Genomic DNA, 24,008 nt, shown 5'->3' with positions numbered 1-24,008 from the left:
ACTGTCAACAGTCTCTACGACCCTCTGGGGTTTCTCGCTCCAATCACAATTCAAGGCAGACTGATTCTTAGAGAACTTACCAGCTTGACGGACGACTGGGATGCAGCACTCCCAGACAACATGAAGGCAGAGTGAAGCAATTGGAAGGACTCACTTCAAGATTTAGAAGATCTCCAAATACCACGCCCCTACACTTCTCTCTCTACATCTGGCGCCCAAAACACTTTGTGTATTCGCTGATGCATCCGTGAAAGCCATTGCAGCTGTCGCTTACATCAAACTGTCTACTTCGAACAAAACAGAAATCGGCTTTGTGTTTGGAAAAACAAAGCTAGCTCCTCAAGCCGGCCTCACAATTCCAAGACTAGAGTTATGTGCTGCAGTGCTTGCAGTTGAAGTTGCGGAGCTGATAGTAGCAGAAATAGACATCATGTTTGACGACATTGAGTACTACACTGACAGTAAAGTCGTGCTAGGCTACATCCACAATCAGTCACGAAGGTTTTATGTGTACGTGCATAACAGGGTCCAACGCATCCTCCAATCAACATGCTCCAACCAGTGGAGGCACGTTCCATCCGAACTCAACCCAGCAGATCATGGGTCCCGCTCCGTTGCAGCAGCGCAACTGAGCAGCACAACATGGTTTAAAGGGCCAGCCTTTCTCCTCAAACCGTCCGCACAGTCGCAATCTCCAGTCACGTTTGACCTTGTGGATCCCACTCTTGATACAGAAATACGTCCGCTGGTGACAACAAATCTGACACAAATCGCAAGGTCAACAGTAAGTTCATCCCATCTTGAGAGGTTTTCCAACTACAGTCCTCTCCTCAGAGCAGTTGCCCGCTTGACCCACATTGCTCGTTCCTTTGGTCGATCCAACCAAGCATCCAGCTGTCGTGGTTGGCATCTCTGTCAACCCACAGTGGAAGAATTGGAAAATGCGAAGGTCTGTATCATAAAGAGCGTTCAGAGTGAGTGCTACGAAAAGGAAATAAAGTGTATTCAGGAAGGGATCCCTATTCCCCCCTCAAGCAGTCTTTGGAAACTGCATCCTATTCTAGATAGCAATGGACTCTTAAGAGTTGGAGGCCGAATCATACAATCTGAACTGGGTATCGACACCACTCACCCTCTCATCATCCCTGCCCGACACCACTTGGGAACGCTCTTAATACGGCACTATCACGAGACTGTGAAACACCAAGGAAGACATTTCACGGAAGGTGCCATTAGAGCTGCAGGATTCTGGATGGTAGGAGCCAAAAGGGCTATCAGCACAGTGCTTTTTAAGTGTGTCACATGCAAGAAATTGAGAGGAAAAGCGGAATGTCAGCAAATGGGAAACTTACCATCTGAACGAATGCAAGTTGCACCCCCCTTCACATATGTGGGTGTAGACGTGTTCGGGCCATGGGACATTGTAACCCAGCGCACGAGAGGAGGACAAGCTAGCTCTAAAAGGTGGGCCGTGATGTTCTCATGTCTGTCAACAAGAGCAGTCCATATCGAGTTGATCGAATCAATGAGCACAGACAGCTTTATAAATGCTTTAAGGCGACTTTTTGCAATCAGAGGCCCAGCAAGACAACTAAGATCGGATTGCGGTACGAACTTTATCGGCGCCTCTCGGGAACTGAAAATGGACGGATCGAACATGTCAGTCAAGGATGTCGAAGGCTACTTAAGCAAACAAAACTGTTCATGGATCTTCAACCCACCTCATGCATCCCATATGGGCGGTGCCTGGGAGTGGATGATTGGGATTGCGAGGCGTATCCTCGACTCTATGTTACAGGACTGCAAAAGAACACTACTAACACATGAACTGTTGTCAACATTCATGGCAGAAGTCTGTGCCATCATGAATGCTCGCCCCCTGATTCCTGTGTCCACCGATCCTGAGTCACCCCTCATCCTCACGCCGTCGATGCTGCTCACGATGAAACCAGACTCAGCAGCGCCACCCCCTGGTGACTTTGGAAAGGGGATATTTCTGAAAGAACAATGGAGAAGAGTACAGGGTCTCGCTGACATGTTCTGGTCCAAATGGAGACGGGAATACCTTCATACTCTTCAGTTGCGACACAAATGGCAGGACAAGAAACAAAGTCTCAAGGAAGGAGACATCTTTCTGCTCAAAGACATTCAGGTGAAGAGGGGCGATTGGCCCATGTGTATCATAACTAAGACTTTCCCAGGGAACGATGGACTTGTCCGGAAAGTCGAAGTAACTACTTCGCACTCAGGCGATAAGAAGACTTTCTGTCGTCCTGTAACAGAAGTGGTTTTGCTGCTGTCCCCCGAAAAGTTTAGTGACTGACAGTTTAATGTGGGATTGTTATAATCCCAGGCGGGGAGTGTTATGTTACTGCTTAGTTAATTTCATGTTTTAAATGTTAGTAAGTGCGCCGCCCTGCGGTCCCTTTAAGTCGATATTTTGTGACAGTAGAAGAAGAGTTAGACAGGAAGTTCATGTTTGCTTGCGATGCTGCTTCAAGATGGCTGCTCCACATTCGTGTCCTTCTTTGGGTGTTTGTTAAAGCATTGTCTGTAAGTACTCAATGGTAAAGCAACGAGGCATTCAAAGTGCTGTCTTTATGTGTGATGGACCACAGTTAGCAAGTTTTCTATGTGCTATTCATATGTAAATGAGATCGCCAGTTCATATGCTAATTAACGGTGCTAATCGTCATGTTAGCTCTTCGAATGCATTGTTAGATCATTGGCACATGTTGTTGTTGTTAACAGTACAGATTATTAATGTACATTTCCACATATGTTTTATTGTTACAGTTTCACAAAATGAAAGAACCAGTAAACTTCTCAAGATCTCATCTATTGTCTGGAGTTCCTGGTCCATCCTCACTGATGGCGCCGGTGAGGTCGGCTGCCGTCACGACTGCTCCGACCACTTTTTCTTTGTCTTTGCTTTTTAAGTTAGTTTTCAGCGTTTCTAAATCGGCAAAATCATCACCATTGGGTACATTAGGTATGACAGTGACACTCTTGTTTCTATTGGTATACAATGTACTCACAATTCGAAGTTTTTAACTCCGGATCCGAGCTGGCCGAGTGAGATCTCGAGGGAGAACAAAGGGAAGCGGCGGCGGCCTAGAGGGAAGCGAGCCGGCGTCAGGAACAGGCTGAGAGCTCGTGCACACCGCACACCTCTGCCTAGCATCCTGCTCGCCAACGTCCAGTCACTGGAGAACAAGCTTGACGACCTCAGGGCCAGGATAAAGTTCCAGAGAGACATTCGGGACTGCAATCTCCTCTGCTTCACCGAGACATGGCTGAACCCAGCGGTGCCGGACCACGCCATCCAGCCGGCCGAGTTCTTCTTGGTTCACCGCATGGACAGGACACGGGACTCGGGGAAGTCAAGGGGAGGCGGCGTGTGTTTAATGGTGAACAACTGGTGCAACAGTGCGAACGTTGTTCCTCTCACACGCTCCTGCACACCAAATCTGGAACTACTGTCCATCATGTGTCGTCCTTTTTATCTACCTCGGGAATTTACATCGGTCATTGTAAGTGCCGTTTATATTCCACCACAAGCGGACACGGTCACCGCCTTATGCGAGCTGCATGAGGCACTCACACAGCACCAGACACAACACCGGGACGCTGCGCTTATTGTGACGGGGGACTTTAATAGCGCCAACCTCAAACGCGCAGCGCCGAACTTTTATCAACACATCACCTGCCCCACCAGGGGTGAAAGGACACTGGACCACTGCTACACTACGGTCAAGGACGGCTACAAGGCACAATCCCGCCCCCCGTTTGGCAAATCTGATCACGCCGCCATCTTCCTCATGCCAAAATACAAACAAAGGCTGAAACAGGAAGTTCCGGTTCAGAGGAAGGTCGCGCACTGGATGGATCAATCGGTGGCCGCGTTACAGGACGCACTCGATGACGCAGACTGGGGCATGTTCAGAAACAGCTCCGACGATGACGTCAACGTGTTTACGGAAGCGGTTGTGGGATTCATTGGGAAACTAGCGGATGATACCGTGGAGACAAAGACTATCACAACGTTTCCCAACCAGAAGCCGTGGGTGGATAAAACCATCCGCGACGCTCTGAGATCCCGCACCGCTGCCTACAACACGGGACTCATGACGGGGGACATGGACCCGTACAAAGCCGCGTCATATAACGTGCGGAGGGCGGTGAAAGAGGCGAAGCAGCGCTACGGGAGGAAACTAGAGTCACAACTCCAACAGAGTGACTCTAGGAGCCTGTGGCTGGGACTAAGGACAATAACGGACTATAAAGCACCAACAACCGGTATGACGAACGCGGCCGTGACTCTGGCAGACGAGCTGAACACTTTCTATGCTCGCTTCGAGGCTGCAGCTAAGGTCTCCAACAATGCTAGTGTTAGCGGCGCTAACGGCTGCAGACAGGAAGATACTGCCAGCACCGGAAACGTGCTCGTCATCTCCGAGCATGAAGTAAAGAGAGCCTTCAAGAGAGTGAACACCAGGAAAGCAGCAGGACCAGACGGCATCCCAGGTCGTATCCTCAGAGACTGCGCATACCAGCTAGCTCCTGTGTTCACTGAGATATTCAACATCTCTTTATCTCAGTCGGTGATCCCCACATGCTTCAAAGAGTCCATCATTGTTCCTGTCCCGAAGAAACCCCACCCTGCTTCTCTCAATGACTATCGCCCTGTAGCCCTCACCTCAGTAGTGATGAAGTGCTTTGAACACCTGGTCAGAGACTTCATCATTTCTTCACTACCAGACACACTGGACCCACTACAGTTCGCTTACCGTCCAAATCGTTCCACAGACGATGCCATCTCTCATCTCCTCCACACATCACTCACTCACTTGGACACTAGAAGGGGGAATTATGTTAAAATGCTCTTCATAGACTACAGCTCTGCATTTAACACCATAATTCCCTCCACACTCACCACCAAGCTGGAGCATCTGGGACTCAGCTCATCTATGTGTCAGTGGATCTCCAACTTCCTAACTGGCAGACCACAGGCAGTAAGGATGGGCGGACATGTCTCAGCCTCCACCACTCTCAGCACTGGAGCCCCCCAGGGGTGTGTTCTGAGCCCCCTGCTGTACTCTTTGTACACATATGACTGTGTGGCCACTACCAGCTCCACCACCATCATCAAGTTTGCTGACGACACCGTCGTGGTGGGCCTGATCTCTGATAACAACGAGACGGCCTACCTGAAGGAGATTAGGAATCTGGAGAACTGGTGCCAGAGGAACAACCTCCTTCTAAACGTCAGTAAGACAAAGGAGCTGATAGTGGACTTCAGCACTAAGCAGGAGAGGAACTACCAGACCCCCGTCATCAACGAGTGCCCAGTGGAGAGAGTGGACAGCTTCAAATACCTCGGAGTTCACATCACGCAGGACCTGTCATGGTCCTGTCACATCAACACTGTGGTGAAAAAGGCCCGACAGCGTCTCTACCACCTCAGACGCTTGAGAGACTTCCAACTGCCCTCCAAGGTGCTCAGGAACTTTTACTCGTGCACCATAGAGAGCATCCTGGCGGGAAACATCTTAACCTGGTTCGGGAACAGCACCATGCAGGACAGACGAGCTCTAGAGAGGGTTGTGCGGTCAGCTGAGCGCACCATCCGCTCCGAGCTCCCTGACCTGCACTCAATCTACAGCAGGCGGTGCTGGACCAAGGCCAGGAAGATCGTGAAGGACCTCAGCCATCCCAACAACAGACTGTTCTCTCTGCTGAGGTCAGGAAAGCGATTCCGCTCCCTGAAGACCAACACAGAGAGACTGAGGAGGAGCTTCTTCCCGCAGGCGATACGGTCTCTCAATCACACCACCACACAGTACTGACCCACACATATGGTTCTTACACACACACTGGACTTTCTGGACTTTGGTTTTGCACAACACTGGTCACTATATTCTTCATTTCCGGTTAATACTTGTACAGCTGCTGTTATTGTGTATATATTTATTTATATTTAGATTTCTTCATACATTCTTATATAGTTCTATATTGTGTATTTTGTTGTACAGTTATTTTATTTTCAACTTTAATTTATATATTTTATCTTATTCTTCCCAGTTAAATTTACCCTTCATTCTAATTTGTGTTGTACAGTTATTTCATTTTTAACCTTAATTTATATTTTATTCCTTCCTAGTTAAATTTACCCTTTTTAATTTTTCATATTTATTTCCTATCTTATTCATAGCCTTTTCCTTTTTTGTTTTCTTTAGGTCACGAGCAGTTGTCCAAGCATTTCACTACATATCGTACTGTGTATGACTGTGTACGTGACAAATAAAAATTTGAATTGAATTGAATTGAATTGAATTGGGTTCATGTTTAGCTGTGTGGATAGCTAGTCAGACTTCTAGCGAGGCCATTTACACCCAGTTCATGGTCACCTAGCTGATGTTGCTATGGTGACATTGCCTCTGATGGGAGAAGGAAGAATTCAGCAAGTCATTTGTCAACGCTTTCCAAAATGAGCCACAGTGTTTCAAAAATGGCTCATTAGCATTTTCTGATCTGCTACCCCAATTATACTGGAGGGATCTGTTGAAAAATTAGGCAGCTAAAACTTTTTCAGCAGACAGTGTTGAAAATGTAAAATCTTGACATTACGAAACCAGAAACAAGGCTTCAGATCTTCTTTTGCATGAAATGGTGATATTATCAGCAGTAATCCTGTAGCATAATCTTTGTAATGCCTTTGCACTGCTGCAGAAACAGTCCTTTCATTTTCCCACACCTGAAAGTCTAAAACGGTGGCCACTACTTTGAAATGAAAATGAGTTGCACTTTGCACAAGCTTAAAGAGTTTTTGAACTTCAGCTTTTGATTGTTGTTTAGCCCACTGAGCATGCATTAGTGTTTCTAATGTGCGTTTTTAGGTATGCTCACACATTTGGCTCAGCCCAAAGATTCTAATCTATTTCTGGCAAACATCTTTCGTCTCTTCCTGCCCAGGGAACCTATGGATGCGAGTAGCATCAGACAGCGGCACTCTTTGAAGTATTTTGTTTTCATTTTTCTTCCAAAGATCAAGCTTGGCAGTATTATACAGCAGGTGAGAATTGCACAGGTTCTACCTTAGCTCCTAAACATCATTGTCGAAAGTGGAGTTACAAAGGAAGTAAAAAGAAACTCTACACTTCTTTGGACAACTTGTATTTGAATGAATTTTTGAAATGATAGCTAGTTTACGTCGCATTGTGGAATTTGACCAGAGTACTCAGTAGTGGTTTACACATTTCCTTGGTGAGCTGGTTCATTTACACTCCTTAGACATAAATCTGCTGGGAGAGGGGAAGGATATCCGGCATAACACCCCCCCCAAATCAAACATATGGTGCGACCTGCTGGAGTGACTCCTGGTGACAAGCGACGAGTAATAGTAAAATGCTAATGCTAGCAGCAGGAAGTAGCCTCACCGTTCATAAGGGGTTACTGTCATGGTCCTGGCCCAGCGTTTTTAGTTCCTTGTGATGTTTGTAATATTGTACTTGTGTGAGTTATTTTATGGTTTCTAGTCTCAATCCCTTGCCCTTCATGTTTCTCTGTGTCCCCTCTGTTCTGTGTAAGTCTGTGTCTGCATGTTTGATTTCCCCTCTGTGTCTTTCGGTTCTTAGAGTCCTCTGCCTTATGGTTTATGTCTCTGTGTTTCTTAGTTGCTGTCTCCACTGTGTCAAGTTCGCGTCTCTGTGTGATCCTTCCTGTTTTACTTTGAAGTTCCGTGTCTTATGTGAATGTGTCCTGCTTTGCTTGTCTCGTCAGTCCTGATTTCTCCCAGCTGTGCCCTCCTTCTGTGTCTCATTCCCTCGTTATCCCTCTGTGTATTTAAGCCCTGTATTTCTCTTTGTCAGTGTCGTAGTCTCCCTCATGCTGTGTGTGATTCTCCCCGTGGTTCCTGGTATACTTTATGTTTAGCTTTCCCAGTTTAGTTTAGTACTGTTTTTGTGTTTCACCTTTTGCCAGCATTAAAGCTGTGTTTTTGAGTTTACGTTTTGTCTCCGTGAGTTTGCGTTTGGGTCCTCTCCTGCCTGCCACACAGCCGAAACATGACAGTTACTTGTTGCAGGACTGCAAATGACTACTGGGAAAACTGGCAGCACAGCTGAGAGGTATTATTATATTCAGCTTCCTTTATAGAGAGTTCTCTTATGAAGTCAGACACACATTGCTTATCAGTTGTCCGTAATATTGGGAATGATAAAAACACTCATCATTAGTGAAATTTGTATATTGCCAGACTGGATGGGGGGTGGTTGCTAATAGATAGCCATCGTCAGCTGTAGTCTACATGGATGATAGTAGTTGCTACTACTCTGCTATTACTTGCTAACTGCTAGTTAAGTAATAGTAAAACTGAACGAAGAATATTCGTCTTTAAAGTAAAAGTTGTGCGTCAGCAGTGAAACCAACATGTTCCAAAAGGAAAAACTTTTACTTTGAAAGTGAACAGTCTCCATTTGTAGTTTGAGTTTTTACAATTTCACTACTGCTCCGAGCGTAGTTGATGAGTGTTTGTAGATGAGGTGTTAGGTTCCATGCAAACTATGGGTGGCCAGTCGTGAGTCCAAGGGATTTTTTTTGGAACCAGTTGAAATAAACATTTAACCCCTTACAATATGGTGGTTGCTAGATGGCCATTGACTGGTCTCTAGGCCTATGTGACTGTCTTGTTATACTCACTGCCATAATCACTTGACCTTAAACTGTCACCATGAATATCCCATGTCCAAGATGGTGGACAAGTTTACATCCTGTGGTTAGTGCTTAATGACACACTGATTAGCACTTGTATGCGCAGTCATTAAGATTCTCAGGGGGCTTCTACTTACAGTTTAAAAGGCGGGAAAAAGGTCATCACTCTTAATTCTGTGCTTATGTTGCAACTACCTCAGCCTACTGGAAGAAATCCAACTTGGCTGTCGCTGACATTTTTGCACTAAATAATCTTTATGCTCACTTTGTTCCTGCTGTAATAAGATGCACAGTATGATGGCTAGAGTATGTGCCCCGAAATCAGTCTACATTGAGTTGATGCAGATTGGTAAGACGTTTCAGTCACTTGCATTACTGAAGATGATTTTTCCTCCTTAATAAGTAAATAAAAGCAGCAAGACGTGAAGTAAAATTACAGTTTAAAAATAGGCATAATGGTGAAACTGAATCAAAAAATAGAAAGTAAGTAAATGTTCTTATCCACATTGAAAATGCTGCTCTCAGTGGACCCTGACTAATACTTTACTGTTGGTTGGGAACAAAAATTGCTTTCAAATGACATGACAATCCTGGAAGTCATTTACCTGCACAAATAGAAGGTGGAGGGATACATTTGCAAATGAATTGCATACATTTTGTATATGACACATCCAGCCTGTCATGAAAATGGTGAAGTAGTTTCCACTGTCCAAAAAAGAAAGCAGCTTTTCTGTCAGCTTATAAATTACAAAAATCGTCAAGAAGTTATATCTGCAGTGATGTGACATGTCATTGCTTATATGAAAATATGAAAACTGATGTAATGGGTGGCCAAACAATGACGCCTCTTCAAATTCCACTAAGATACTTTAAGGAGCTACAGCAGAAACAACAAATCCTCTTTTTGGCTAAAGTAACTGTGTTGGCTCGCCATCAAGTGTTGTAGCAAGTAAGAGCTTAGCAATGAAATACACAGACACACATGCACACACGCATACACACACACACCACAGGCACCTAATACAGCTAAAAATGCTGCACCTTGGTCTCCAGTCTCTTCTAACACTAGCTGCAATCTTCTCTAAGACTTTCAGCAAGATGGCCTCAGACCGCGTATTACTAGTAGCGATCCACGTTGGGCGCTATGTTCCATGGCTCAACTGTTGTCTCATTTCTGATTATTTCTTACAAATTGTATCTCCATCGGTCAAGAACAAAGCAGCAACCGTGCCTTTAAAGATATATTTCAGATTCATATCAGTGTGTGTCTTACCAAGCTGGTGGGCTCCAGTGATGATGTGTGGCAAGTTGTAAAAGTCTAAACTTTCTTAGGATGTCGTGTATAGCTGAGCAGACTTTTACAAAGGCTTTTCAGACTTCGACATTCTCCCAGAACTTTGACATAAAGGAGCCTGGGCTGAGTCGTGTCGTCTCTGAGAACTGCATCTCAAAGCAGTTTTGTGGAGGCCACTACCCCGCATATACCAAACCAAATCAAGCCTGTCAAATTGGAGCTGCTGGATTCCCAGTCAGCGCAAAGGCTCAGTGTGTCGGCTTCACCTCCCTGCCTTTACGCAGCGCAGCCAGCTTCCCATGTGCTCTAAGCGGTGTCATTACAACAGGGTCAATATAGCGAAAACCCTGTATGCTGCTATGTGGAGCCATGTGCTGAAAAGCACAGCTGTAAATTAAAGTGGGTTTATACGGTAGACAGAGGGGGCTGGGTGTTTACTAGGTTGAAATAGCCTACAATGGATACTTTTGTCTTGCAGATATTATTGAGTTGCTGTTAGGAAAGGCAAGCCCTTGTGAATGTTCATTTCACGACTCGTGTGTACAGCCTGTCAATGATAATGATCGTTCCTCCCCAGACAGCGTGTGAAACTGTAATTGTCGGCTAAACTTATGTCAAGGTCACAAAGAATCACTGTCAGGAGAAACACTGACGGCACTGATTGAAATTATTGATTCAAGACAGATGAAAAAAGGAGCGAATGCAGTGCACAGGCGGCTCTGTACTCTGTTTAATCTGTTCCACATTGTTCAAGGGACACACCAGCGATGCAGACGCTTTACCGATCTTGTGCAAAATACAGGAACATCTCTCACTAACGTGCAATCCATACAAACGCCAAAGCAGTATTAATAACAACATTTAAATCAGAATGATCACCTTTCTGATGTTATAAAAAGCTAAAAATGTGTAGGCTTTGTAAAAGTAGAATATATGTCCCAGCTGGTGTGATATTAAAGGTGTGATATTAATGATATCAGCGGGGGTTCTTGTTGATTTAAATACAGAGCCCTAATTAATTTAATCACTAGCAGCATTTAACTACAACTTGTTGTCAAAATATGTGTTATGAATATTGCATAAAATCACACTGGGGTTCTTAATGAAGTTCTTGCTATTTACCTTAGTTAAAAATGTAGTAGCAAAATAATAATAATGGATTGGATTTATATAGCACTTTTTCAAGGCACCCAAAGCGCTTTACAATGCCACTATTCATTCACTCTCACATTCACACACTGGTGGAGGCAGCTACGGTTGTAGCCACAGCTGCCCTGGGGCAGACTGACAGAAGCGAGGCTGCCATATCGTGCCATCGGCCCCTCTGGCCAACACCAGTAGGCGGTAGGGTAAAGTGTCTTGCCCAAGGACACAACGACCAGGACAGAGAGCCCAGGGATCGAGCCGGCGACCTTCCGGTTACAGATACGCTTCCCAACCCCCTGAGCCACGGTCGCCCCCGTAATAATCTAATAGCAAAGAAAAGTAGGCTAATTAAACAGAAAAAAGGATTTTCTTTTGACCTAAAACTGTACTACATTTTAAGGTTTTTTAAATATTTATGGGGCAGCACGGTGGTTAGCACTGTTGCCGCACAGCAAGAAGGTCCTGAGTTCAATTCCACCATCAGGCCAGGGTCTTTCTGTGTGGAGTTTGCGTGGGTTCTCTCCGGGTACTCCGGCTTCCTCCCACCATCCAAAGACATGCAGCTTGTGGGGATAGGTTAATTGGATAATCCAAATTGCCACTAGGTATGAATGTGAGTGTGAATGGTTGTCTGTCCCTATGTGTTAGCCCTGCGACAGACTGGCGACCTGTCCAGGGTGTCCCCCGCCTTTCGCCCTATGACAGCTGGGATAGGCTCCAGCGCCCCCGAAAAGGATAAGCGAACGGATGGATGGATAAATATTTATCTCTTGAACTTTGATATGCAAAATCAACTTCATTAAATATGTAGATATTAATTTATATTAACAGCCATTAAATTTGATCTTTGATATTTGCAGTTTTACAGCCTTTCTCAATTTTATGCCTTCAAGTTCACTCATCTCTTTTTCTGCTCAGCAAGCTACACCACGCTTGTCCCTCCAGGGCCAAACTCAGCACTTTCTGGTGCTTTTTTAGTCCAAATTGCACTGCATATAAATAATGAAAGCTTCTGTTTGCAGGCTGTTACTTTTGGGTCAAGTGTATGACATTTTTTCTTACTAGATTTGTGGGGTTGGCTGCAACTAAAACTCAACTGGTTGCTGACCATTAGTTGAGGGATTGGTCTCTAGTGTACTCAGGAGCGAAGTGTGGACACTTCAAAAGAAAATACAAAAACAAAAGATACAGGATGAAAAAAACCTGGAAGAACAGAAAACACAGAGGATCCTTGCACCTGCCCAAACCCCAAAAGACTGTACAGCATAAATCTTTAATGATTAAAAAAAAAACAAGAATTGGGTCCACACTGAATGTATTTGAGATTTTCTCAAATCCAAACAGGGTCAAATTTATACATAAAGGCTCAAAAATACACCCTGTTAGATATTTTAGTATTATGGGAGCATGTACTGGGTACTTTTTTTGATGATATTAGACAAGAATCAACAAGGCTCTTTATGTTAACGATTTTCTCTTGCATTGTCAACTGAAAGTAGATACTAAGGTTGGAAGGAAAACATCAACAAATCACTCTTTTACTTATCACTCCCTTGCAGAAGATGTTTATGTGAAGACCATCTGGGTGGTGTCAGAACTCATGGATGTAGGAGACCTCTGTATAAGATTTATAGGCCTTGTGAATGCATCTTTATTGCCCTTGCTGAACAAAGGATTCCAACTGTCGAAGGACACCACCCCACCCAGTGGGCAGGGTCTGAACTGAAACTTGTCTGCCTATAAAAACTGCTGCACAAAGAATAAACTTTGAGTTAGTTTGGGATGACAATTTAGAACAGTCTCCGCGTCTTTTTGTTCTTCCAAACTGCTCCCGGTACTCCGGCCGGTGCCGTAATTAACCGTTGATCATACTTGAGAATATTTTAATTGTTATAGGTTAAAGGATGAACTCTGATGATGAAAGCCCACGCCTCAGAGAAACCCGGAATGGAGTTTCTTACACACCCCCACTAATTTTTGGTTGTATTTGTATATGCAGACCTTGTCCCTGATTAGGATTTTAGGTGTTTTCCAATTAGAAAACATGGACTACAACTCTACTGAAGACTCAATTTTATAGCCCCACAGTTAGAAAGAAGCAATGTTACTATTACTACTACTACTAATAATAATGATAAAAAAGCAATTGCAATAAATAAATAGAAAGATTTATGGACAACCATTCATACTGATCTTGAATAAAAATTTTAAGATCAGTTAACTTCTGGTTAACTGAAATTAAGTTAATTTCTGGTGACAATGTGTACCAAATCTGTGGGCCTTGCAAAAGAAGACTGAGCAAATGTTAGTTTGTTTTTTTATATTTTGGTAACCTACAATCACTACTGTTAAACATCCCTCAGCAAGTTGCACCTCAACCAGATGTTAGCCATCAACAAGCTTCTGTCTTCTTGACAGAATTGGTAGAGATCTTTAAAACCTGTTGGTGTCCTAGCACAGGTCCAGCTTCTAAGTGTATTCCACAAATTTTCAATAGTCTGTTTTCATGTGTGTTTGGGATCACTGTCTTGTCGGAACTAGTGATGGGTCGGTCGGGAACGAAATGGTTCTTAGAGCCGGATCTTTGACGTGAACGACGCGAGCCGGCTCCTTATCGCGAGCCGTGTTTTTTTTTTTTTTCTTTCTTTCACCCTCTCTCTCGCACTTTTTTTCTGCTTCACTCAGCATGCGAGCCTTGTGCTTTACGCTGGGAAGAGGGGGGAGGGGTGGTAGTTACACTCAGTAGCACAGGAACAGAGCAGTTTTCGTTTTGTCGCCAGCTCCGGCGCTCGACCCTGGAAAGACGGGTGACGTTTGTCGAAAAAGTGCTGGGACGCTCGGCTGTCACACGGCATGACCCTCTCCTTTCCGAGTCTGGAGCCCCGGCTTCGTCTGAGCCCGAAGACGAGGATTTTCCGGTCGATGTCCCCGCAATTAGCTGGGCTGACCACATGGAATATGTTGACGGGTTAGCCGATGACGAGCCGGAACCATGCAGGAGCGCTGACGGGCTTCAGCCTGGGTTGAAGCCCGCCAGCGCTCCCCAGGACGATGATGACGTGCTGGACATCGGCCTGGACATCCATGGTTTGTCGGAGGATGAGCAGGAGAGCTCATTGTCGGCCCAATGAACAGTTCAGAGTTCTTTAGACTGTCCCGTTGTTCTGAGTATTGGTCGATCTAGTGATTGCTTTCAAACAAATCCTTTTCAAGTCTGGCAAATAGAAACTGCTAGTTGCAGTAAATCATGATGACCATTGAGAAAAATTAACTGACCAAGACCATGTCAAGTTAAATGACATTGTATCACCTACTTAATGTGCTTCATTTTTTTCTTTCAAAAGTCATTAAAGGAGTATGCAGTACAATTGTACACGTCTTGACTTTTGTACCTCAGCTGTTGTGGCATGGCTGAGTTGAAGACGCAAGCATGTGATCATATTGACTTTTACCACCATTTCAATTATACAACCATACAGAGGTCAGAGATCTACAGATTATGGAAGAAATTCAGTAACAGTTTGGTTACGGAGACAGAAAACTTAAAAAAAGAGAAACCTCAGCAAGTTTTAGTTTCAACTTTTAAGTCGTTCTCCTCCCATACCAACACTGATTCTCTTAGTGGCAGCACCTATCATTCAGGACAGCCTGAATGATAGGCATCAGAATAAAGAGTGGCAGGGTTGCGATGACGTGCACAGCACAACCAAAGCAGTGAGAAGCTCAGCTCAGTCCTCAGCTCAGTCAGATGGAGGAAAGCTCCTCATCCTCTGCATCAAAAGGAACTGGCTACGGTTGTTTGGGGATCTGACTAGGATGCCTGAACAATTTAAGACGAGAGAGTTAATAAAGTAATAGTTAAAGTGTTGCTCCTCTTATATTGTATATAGTCATAATTTGCCACATTTACTGAAATGATTTATATGTAAGAGCATGATGACAGAATTAGGTGGAGCTAAAACTGGGTCCATTGAGTCCTTTCACTTCATGGTAGCTGTGTGCATTTGAAATCTTGTGCACAGAAATTTGACCTCATGGGACATCATCAACTACATATAAATAACATGAAATCATCAGAATGTTTGCATCGTTTAAGCCAATGAAGAGCAGAGATCTTTATGGACTTTAATCAATCGGAACACAAATGAACAAATGGCTAGATTCTGTAATATATCAAATACCTTTGAATGATTAAACACTTGCTTGGCTGAGCTAAATAGGTTTTAAAAAGGGAGAGATGATACATGCATCTTTATACAAGCCAATGAAAAAAAATTCTCATTCATTCTACTTTTTTTAACCGCTAGCTGGCTATGGGAGGGCAATGTTTTCTTCACAGCTAATACGCTCCTGTAGGTGCCACTGGATGTTGGACTCTATCCATGTTCTTCTGTGCTTTACGGCATCATGTATGGGCTGAACTTTGTTGTTTGCTCAGATTGAATCTAAATTGCTCAACTTGAATAAAAGCTTCTAAAACTGAATTTGAACTTGCCTAATTTGAAATCCAATGTATTGATTTGAAAATTATCATCACTAAATTGAAACAGAATTTTATATTTTGAAAATGAATTAATTTAATTTCAAATTGTATTCCAGCCTTCTTTAAATTCAGCTCTTGAATGCTTTCAGTTTTACTGCTTACCATTCAATTTCAGTTCTACAATTCAATTTCAGTAAATTCAGTTTTATGGGTCATACATCCGGGTCTTTCGTGAAAGCCGCAGAGTCATTGAGTGCCAGGTAAATAGAGCTACGTTGTACCTGCGGACCCACTGCTACTGAGCGGACCGACAGCATCTTAAGCTGCAATGGGGCACAGATCAAGTATTCAGAAGTCATTCGTCATGCCAAATGACCAGTGGATAAACTCTCAGGTTGCTAATAAATGTATTACCTGTATAAGGAAAAAGCATCATGTAAAAAATCAATAGCTTAGCAGTAACTGTTATGCTTATTGTAGCTATTAGCTAAAAACGCTAATTTTGCTTAGTTTTCTCTGGGTTGAGATTTGACAAACAAATATGATCGACTGGTTCCAGTAGAATTCCACAGTTGTTATCGTGTACCCTCTCAGAGCCCTGTATGCTTGCAGAGACCCCTAAGGTAGGGAAATGTGCAAAAGAATATCCAAACCGTTTTATTTTAGGTTTATTTATGTCTTGCACAGCATCATCTTTAGCTAACTTTCAGATTTCAGATTCAATTTGAGCAATTCAAATTTGAATTGAACTTATTCAAATTCAGTTTCTTGCACAAAGTTCTGCCAATAAACTTATGCCAATAAACCATAAACAATGAAGGAATCTCAGTTCCAAACGAACAACAGAATAAACTCAAAGTGCTGGATCACAGACCCAGCCCCTGACATATTGGTAACTCATTGAAGTGCTATTGGGTATTCATAACCAGCCACTTTGCGCATACAGTGAGTGAAAGCATTGGGTGAACTGCATCAGGCTAAATTAAATCGATAGAACTGAGTGGACTCGTACTGATCAGAGAGTTACAACAACTAAAAGAAACATAGATTAATCTGAAAGGAACTAATATAGGTTAACTGTTAGCTGATACAAATCAGGATCTAAAACCAAACCTGTGAAGGGAGGGAATCATATTACAGTTTTTCTCAAATGCTAAAACACATTTCACAAATGTTACCACCAGGTCCCCCAATGTCCAAACACAACACCCTTCTCTAAAGCTACATAAACACAACCACACCTTCCCACTGCAAAACTCAAACTCCCACACCAAGAGAGCAGCTCGAAGCTGTCAAAACTGTAAACACTATACACAGCATTACACACTACAGCAAAACAATTGAAAACACAATGCTCAATTTGTGAGAAGGTTCTTTGTTCCATAACTGCCAATGCATATTTTAGAAACTATACAGTAACGGATCGTCGTAGATCTCTGCAGAGGATTAGGCATTTAGATTTGTGAGTTTCATATGAGTAGTATAAATCTATAGAAAATCCTGCATGTACGTACACTACTGTAACACAACTCAATGCAAAAACAGAATCTATTGCACACAACAGTAATCTTGAAAACATGAACAGGGTGTGAAGTTTTTTTATTTACGTTATTCACACCACACACACACCACAATCACTGTGCGGCATCATGTCGCTGAGCTGTTGCTCGCATCTCGTCCGTAATGATGGTGCGAGGTTGTCTTGCTCTCCCTCCTGGACCTTCTCCTCTCCCATGTTGGCCTTCTCCTCTTCCTCGTTGGTCGCTCCTCTTCCTCCTCTCATTTGAACTCCTCTTCCTCATTGGCCTGCTCCTCTTCTTCCAGGGCCAGCTCTTCTCAAAACAAATTTCCCACGTGTGGGACTAATAAAGGTTATCTTATCTTATCTTATCTTATCTCCCTCCTCTGCATCAAATTCCTCTTCCCCTGACTCTGCCTTCATCCATTGTGTTTGTTTGGAACCTTCAGCATACTGTGCACTCTGAACTTGCTTTTACATGTGGGTACAGCATTAGCAACAAGTGTCTTCAATTTTGAGTCATTGTGTGTAGTGAATGACGCCAGGTGTGTTCCCTGTGTTCAAAGATTGGTGACTGTGGCAAGCATTTTGCATCACATGGGCTTTCATTTGAGGATATGAGCAGAGTTGTTTTGCAACATGTGTTTTAGCAAGGAAAAATGTGTTTAGATTTATGAGTACAGAGGGTTGTGTTTTGTGAATTGTGTCTTCATGTGACATGTGTTTATGGTACTGGAATATGGTGGCTACATTTAGTAAATGTGTTTAGACTACTGGTCATTTGGGTTACAGGATTGGCTTTTGTGTTTTAACATTTGAGAAAAACTGTATTATCTTTTGTTTGTTTTTCTGTTTGACTTCTTCTTTTATTTAATTCCTTCTGGGATTTGGATCCAACAACTTAAGTATGTATATTATGCACGCACAGAACACACATGCAGCTATTACCCATTTCTTGTTTCTTCTACTTGAGATGAATTATCGTTGAATGAAAGCATTGATCAGACACATGTAAAATGTGGCCAGTTGTGTTTTATTGAGCTTTATTTTGAGCACCATGCATTTTTCCTCCATGTCTTCAAGCTTGAAGTCCATTTCTTGCTGTTTTATGCCCTGTTGCTTCTTCTCTTGAAGCAACTGTTGATTTTTGTGCAGTATTTTATTGTGCTTTACCTGCAGCGCTCTGTATTTTTCCTCCATGCCTTGGAGTTTCCACTGCATGTCTCTCTGCTCTATGTCCTGCTGTTCTTTTTCTTGAAGGATTTTACTTTTTTTTCCAGAGCTTCAGTTTTCCTTGGACCTCCCGATTCTTTTTGTCTTGGAGAGCCCATTGTTTCTCCTTTCCTTCTTTTTCTTGAAGCTGGTAGGACAGTTTTTTAAATTCCGCACTCTTTCTCTTATTTTCTTGCGTCAGGAACAAAATCTTCTCTCTGTTCATGAGATTTTCATTCTGTAATTCTTCCAAGCGCTTCTCCTCTAGTGCTATTTGTTCACCCCAAGGAAGAGAGCTGAGGTAAGGGTCTAGGGGTTCATCCCAGGGAAGAGAGCTGGGGTCAGCTTCTCGTCTTTCTTGATCGTTTCTCTGAGACACGTTGGAGTCTGTATACAGTGACTACGAAAAGGATCCAAATGTTTTAAAATGTTTTTCTAGCGAACACTTGAATGCTGCGACATAAGTGCTGCTAACACAGATGCTGCGAATAACAGACTAAAAGTTGTTTGCTTCTCACTTCCCTTTATGCAAAAACTTCAAACGGATCAAAGCCTTGTTGGTAATAGTGTGACATCAACATTCCACAAGCCAATGAGGTAGTTAGATGATTTTGCTTTGACAAATTATCAGTAGTTTCAATCCCTGTTTTGTAAAAAAAATGTGTTATTATTGTGTGTATGTGTGTGTGCGTGTGTGTGTGTGCGTGTGTGTGTGCGTGTGTGTGTGTGTGTGTGTGATTAATAGAACACTGTTACCCAGGGAAGTAACAAAGTACATATACTTCATTTCTGTGCTAAAGTAGAATTTTCAGGTATCTGTACTTTACTTAAGTAGTCATTTTTCTGACAACTTTGTACTTTTACTCCTTACATTTTCAAAATTGGCTTGTTACTTTTTTAAGGCATTTGACGGAAGTTATTATTTCATCACTGTGGGCCATTAAACATCAAACCAATTTGAGCCTAAACAGCAACACAGGAAAGGATGTCCTGTTCACCTATTAATCACCACAAAAATAGATGAAAGAGCCAAAACAGTATGGCATAGTCAGGGGTTAAAGTGGTCCAGTGTTTTTCTTTCTTTGTTTTGCACAACATTGGAATGACTGCAGGTCGTGGATGCAGTACTTCAGCATCTAGCTAGCCCTACACAAGATGAGCAAGCATAAAGTGAGTAATATTTTTTAAGTGGTAAGTAATTTTAAATGCAACATTGTGTGGTCAGTTCTTAAGAGTAGTATTAGTTTTGTATTCTTGTTTTTGTTTAGTTGAAAGGATTTTTGGTTGAAGTCTTCTAGTTTTTCTCATAGTGGTTTTGATGGTTTGTTTTCTGTGTATTCTCTGTGTGTCTCCCCAGTCATGTCTCTGTTTCTCCCTTTGCGTTCGTCATGTCTATATGTCTCAGTCTCAATGTTAGTTTCCTGTTTTATTTTGATAGTCTCTTGTCCTGCTTGTGTTATGTTTGGCTTTTCTTCCCCTATCATTTGTCTGACACAGGCTGTGTCTCAATTCAGGGGCTGCATCCTTCGTAGGACTCGGCCTTCGCGGTCTACGTGGGTCGGGTCCTCCGAAGACCTAGAAGGCTGGAAGTGCGAGGCTGTGAACTGGGACGGTCTAGCCTTCACATTTGCATCACCTTCTGTCTCAGTGGAGTTTAATAAAGTCAGCCGGCAGCTCTTTGCTATCTAAAATATAACAGGACATTGGAGTAAATTCTCTACGATTTCACACTTCTGTTTAATCAGTTTTCTGTTTGACGTTCATTCAGCTGTGTGAAAACTATAACTTTAATCTCAGCCAAACCATAAAACACTCAGGAACACCTAAAACATATTGCTGTGTTACATCACACACTGCATGGACACTGTCACCACGGAAAAGCGGGTCCGGGTCTACCCCAATCGTAAACCCAAGATGACAAGTAAGGTTCAGGCACTGTTAAAGGCATGTAACTCTGCAGGAGTATCTACAGCAGAGCAAGTGCAGACCTTAAAAAAGGCATCAGAGCAGCAAAACTGGACTATTCAAATAAGCTTTCAGATCACCTCTCTGATAACAACTCCAGAAAGGTATGGGAGGGCCTGAAACACATTACCAATTACAAAGGCAACGGGACAAATACAGATAATATGGACATCTCATTAGCAGAAGAACTTAACCACTTCTTTGCCCGCTTCGAGAGAATTGCAAACACCCCCACCATCCACACCGCCCTGCCCAAAATCCCTGGTAGCCCTTCGGGCAGGCACTCTTCAGTTTTTGTTAGCCCAAAATAAATTTAAGTAGCCCAAATAAAAAAGAGAACAATTTTTTGATTGATGTTTCGTTTCCTTTACAATATTATACATTAAAGTATAATATTGTAAAGGAAACAAAACATCAATCAAAAAATTGTTAAAACACAAATTACAACAATTACAATCATCAACTCAAATACTTGGTTCTATCCATCCATCCATCCATCCATCCATTCGCTTCCGCTTATCCTTTTCAGGGTCGCGGGGGGCGCTGGAGCCTATCCCAGCTGTCATAGGGCGAGAGGCGGGGTACACCCTGGACAGGTCGCCAGTCTGTCGCAGGGCCAACACACAGGGACAGACAACCATTCACATTCACACCTAATGGCAATTTGGGTTATCCAATTAACCTATCCCCACAAGCTGCATGTCTTTGGACGGTGGGAGGAAGCCGGAGTACCCGGAGGGAACCCACGCAAACACGGGGAGAACATGCAAACTCCACACAGAAAGACCCCGGCCTGATGTTGGAATTGAACTCAGGACCTTCTTGCTGTGCGGCAACAGTGCTAACCACCGTGCCACCGTGCTGCCACTTGGTTCTAATTGAAGAGAAATTTCTATGAAGTTGTAAGAACTGTGTAGGACATGAATCAGTCTGTGTCAGATCCTCAATCTGAAATTTCCACTGAAGTCACAGGTAAGAGGTAAGTAGAACCAAGATCTAGGCCATTTGCTTTTTGAAGTTTGCAAAGACTGCTAAATTTTGCCAATGGTAGTTCAATCTTTGCAACATAGTACGCTGTTCTAAACAGATTTTTCAGGACTTCTTGTTGTGCTTGGTTTATTTTTAGTATGCTTTTTGCAGTTGATGTTTGTTCTGGGAAAGATACTGCAGATTGAGCAATAATGCATTTCTTGCATTTCTCATATGTTCTGATGGGGTCTTTCTTAAAATTACTGGTCCCAGTAACAAAGGCACTTGTCGACTCAGAAATCAAGGGAAACTCACGACACACCCGGCAGAACATTATGTTATTTAGCTTGTCATATTCCAGCCACAGAAATTCTTTTGTCCATGAAACCAAAAAAGCTGCACTTTTTTGCCTTATAGTTTGATTTGTCATAACTTTTCCGTTTTGTGGTAGGCTTTTCTTTGCCTGTCCCTTCTTGATTGATTGATTGATTGATTGATTGATTGATTGATTGATAATACTTTATTCATCCCGAGGGAAATTGGGTTAAGGCTGCCAGCCGTGCCAGCGCCATCTTACCCTTCGGACCATACATACATTACACAAACATCACGGGGGAGACAGGTCAGTGAGGTATAACAATGGGAAATGCACAACATTAGGAAAGACGAGGAGAAAAAAGAACTCTCCCCAGACTGAGCTCCAACAGGGAGATCAGTTTGAGAACAGAAAAACCCCCCCACCTCAGCACATAGCTCATGAATCATCACATTGCACAATGTAGAAGACCACAGCTTCCAGTTTTTACAATAGGTCTAATGTCCGTCACTGGTCACCAGGTCTCTCAATTCCCGTTGTTCTTCTCCAAGATCTTATCCATATTGCGTTCAAAAGAACATAGTCTGACAGGGCTCTAGAGTGCGACCAATTTGGTCGCAAATGCGACCAAATTTTTCAGTGGTGCGACTAAAAAAAAATATTTGGTTGCACCTGTGCGACCAACTGTTCGGGTAGCAAAAAAAAAAAAAAAAATCTGCAACCTTCCCTGTGTTCAACAACAGACACACATTATGCCCCTATCGTGGACTAAACCAATCAGAGATAGTAAGGGGCAGGACCTCTCTGATTGGCCGTGGTCCACTTGAAAGTGCAGGTGGAAGTGGGAGGTGAGTAGCTTGAATAAAGCGATATCAATTCATTAAATCCTGAATCGACTTTTAAATATAACTGTGTTTTGCCAGAAACGCCAGATTCTCAGATTAAAGCTCACAAAACCATTTCAACAACAACCAAACAGCAAATGAGAGCAGGTACACGGACTCCACACAAAGACGTAAACACAGAACGGACCGACGCATCAGAATCAACTTTGTCTTTCTCGGCTTTCTCACCCGACGGCCCGTAGACGGACACGCTGTCGGAGCTTAGCGATCCTGATGCGTCCGGTCCGCGCTGTGTTTACGTCTTTTTGCGCTGATTCTGAGCTGCAGGTTTTGTCTCTCCAACCAAAATTCACCGAGCCAGCAGCAAAAGAAGCAGCAAACTGTGCTTCACATTTGATCAATGTCATCATGAATTTTGCTGTTTTGCTTCCACAACTATTAAAAACACACTTCATGCACAGCTAGCTCTCTCTCGATCTCTCTCTGTACTTCAAGAACAGTTTCCCGTCTCCAATCTCTGTTTTCTGTGTTATTCATTCGCTTATTACCCACCAGTCTACCGTTGTTTACAGCGCTGTCGGCTGCTGTCTTTTTCTTTTCTTTTTCTTTTTTTCACTTTCACTTTTTCACTTTTTTTTTCACTTTTTTCACTTAAATGACCTCGGACAAGAAAGCCTATTTTTTCTGTTGTTCAATACTGAAGAAATTTAAACTTTATATGCAGAACATTGTAGAATATTTTTAAGGTTATCTGCTATAAAAAGCCAGACCAGGAAAATCTCCTTCATGTTTTTCTGTGTTTTATTCTCAGTTACTTTCACACAAAGGCATCTGCTGTGATGTTCACAATTCTGATGAAGTCAGTACTGATAAATGATCAGAATTATAATATTTCTGACTGTCTGAGGCTAAGTTGAATCGAATTGGGACTTTGAAAACCGGAATCGAATGGATTATAGAAATCAGTGATGATACCCAGCCCTAGTGAGCAGCCTAGGCACGACAGAAGTGGATGTAGCTGTAATAGGAAAAGAACTATTGCTAACTTTTCTGTTAAGTTAAGGCCTGATCCTTCTGAAATTCATAGCCAGTGCTCTGACACGGTGTCATCAATCTTTGAATGCTGAAAAAGCACAGTGTATCCAGAAAAACACATTATATTATATAAATTATTATAAAATTTGTGTTCGCCTAACTTTTGTGCCGGTACGCCCATGGCAAAAAGTTAGTCTAGAGCCCTGTCTGAGTACTCACAGCCATGCCCATCGTTTATCATGTCAGCCAGCCTTGTGGGATTTTGAACAGCTGTAGCCGCTTCTTGTTCTTCGATAAGCCAGGCCTGAGCCAGCTCCAATCAGCCAGAACTCTGTTACCGTAGTTCCGAATTGGTAGATGTCGTTCAATGTCCTCCATCAAGAGTGTCACCAGACACACGACGCAACCAACCATCGAGTATCCGGCAGGAAACGTCTCCGCAGGACAATCGGGCTCTCCCAAGTCCAGGAGGGTGTCAACTCCATTAAGGGACCAGTTGATCAAATCCATAA

This window comes from Maylandia zebra, linkage group LG13, assembly GCF_041146795.1.
Source record: "Maylandia zebra isolate NMK-2024a linkage group LG13, Mzebra_GT3a, whole genome shotgun sequence".
Classification (NCBI taxonomy): domain Eukaryota; kingdom Metazoa; phylum Chordata; class Actinopteri; order Cichliformes; family Cichlidae; genus Maylandia; species Maylandia zebra.
The sequence above is the reverse complement of the archived record's forward strand: the minus strand, read 5'-3'. Positions refer to the sequence as shown.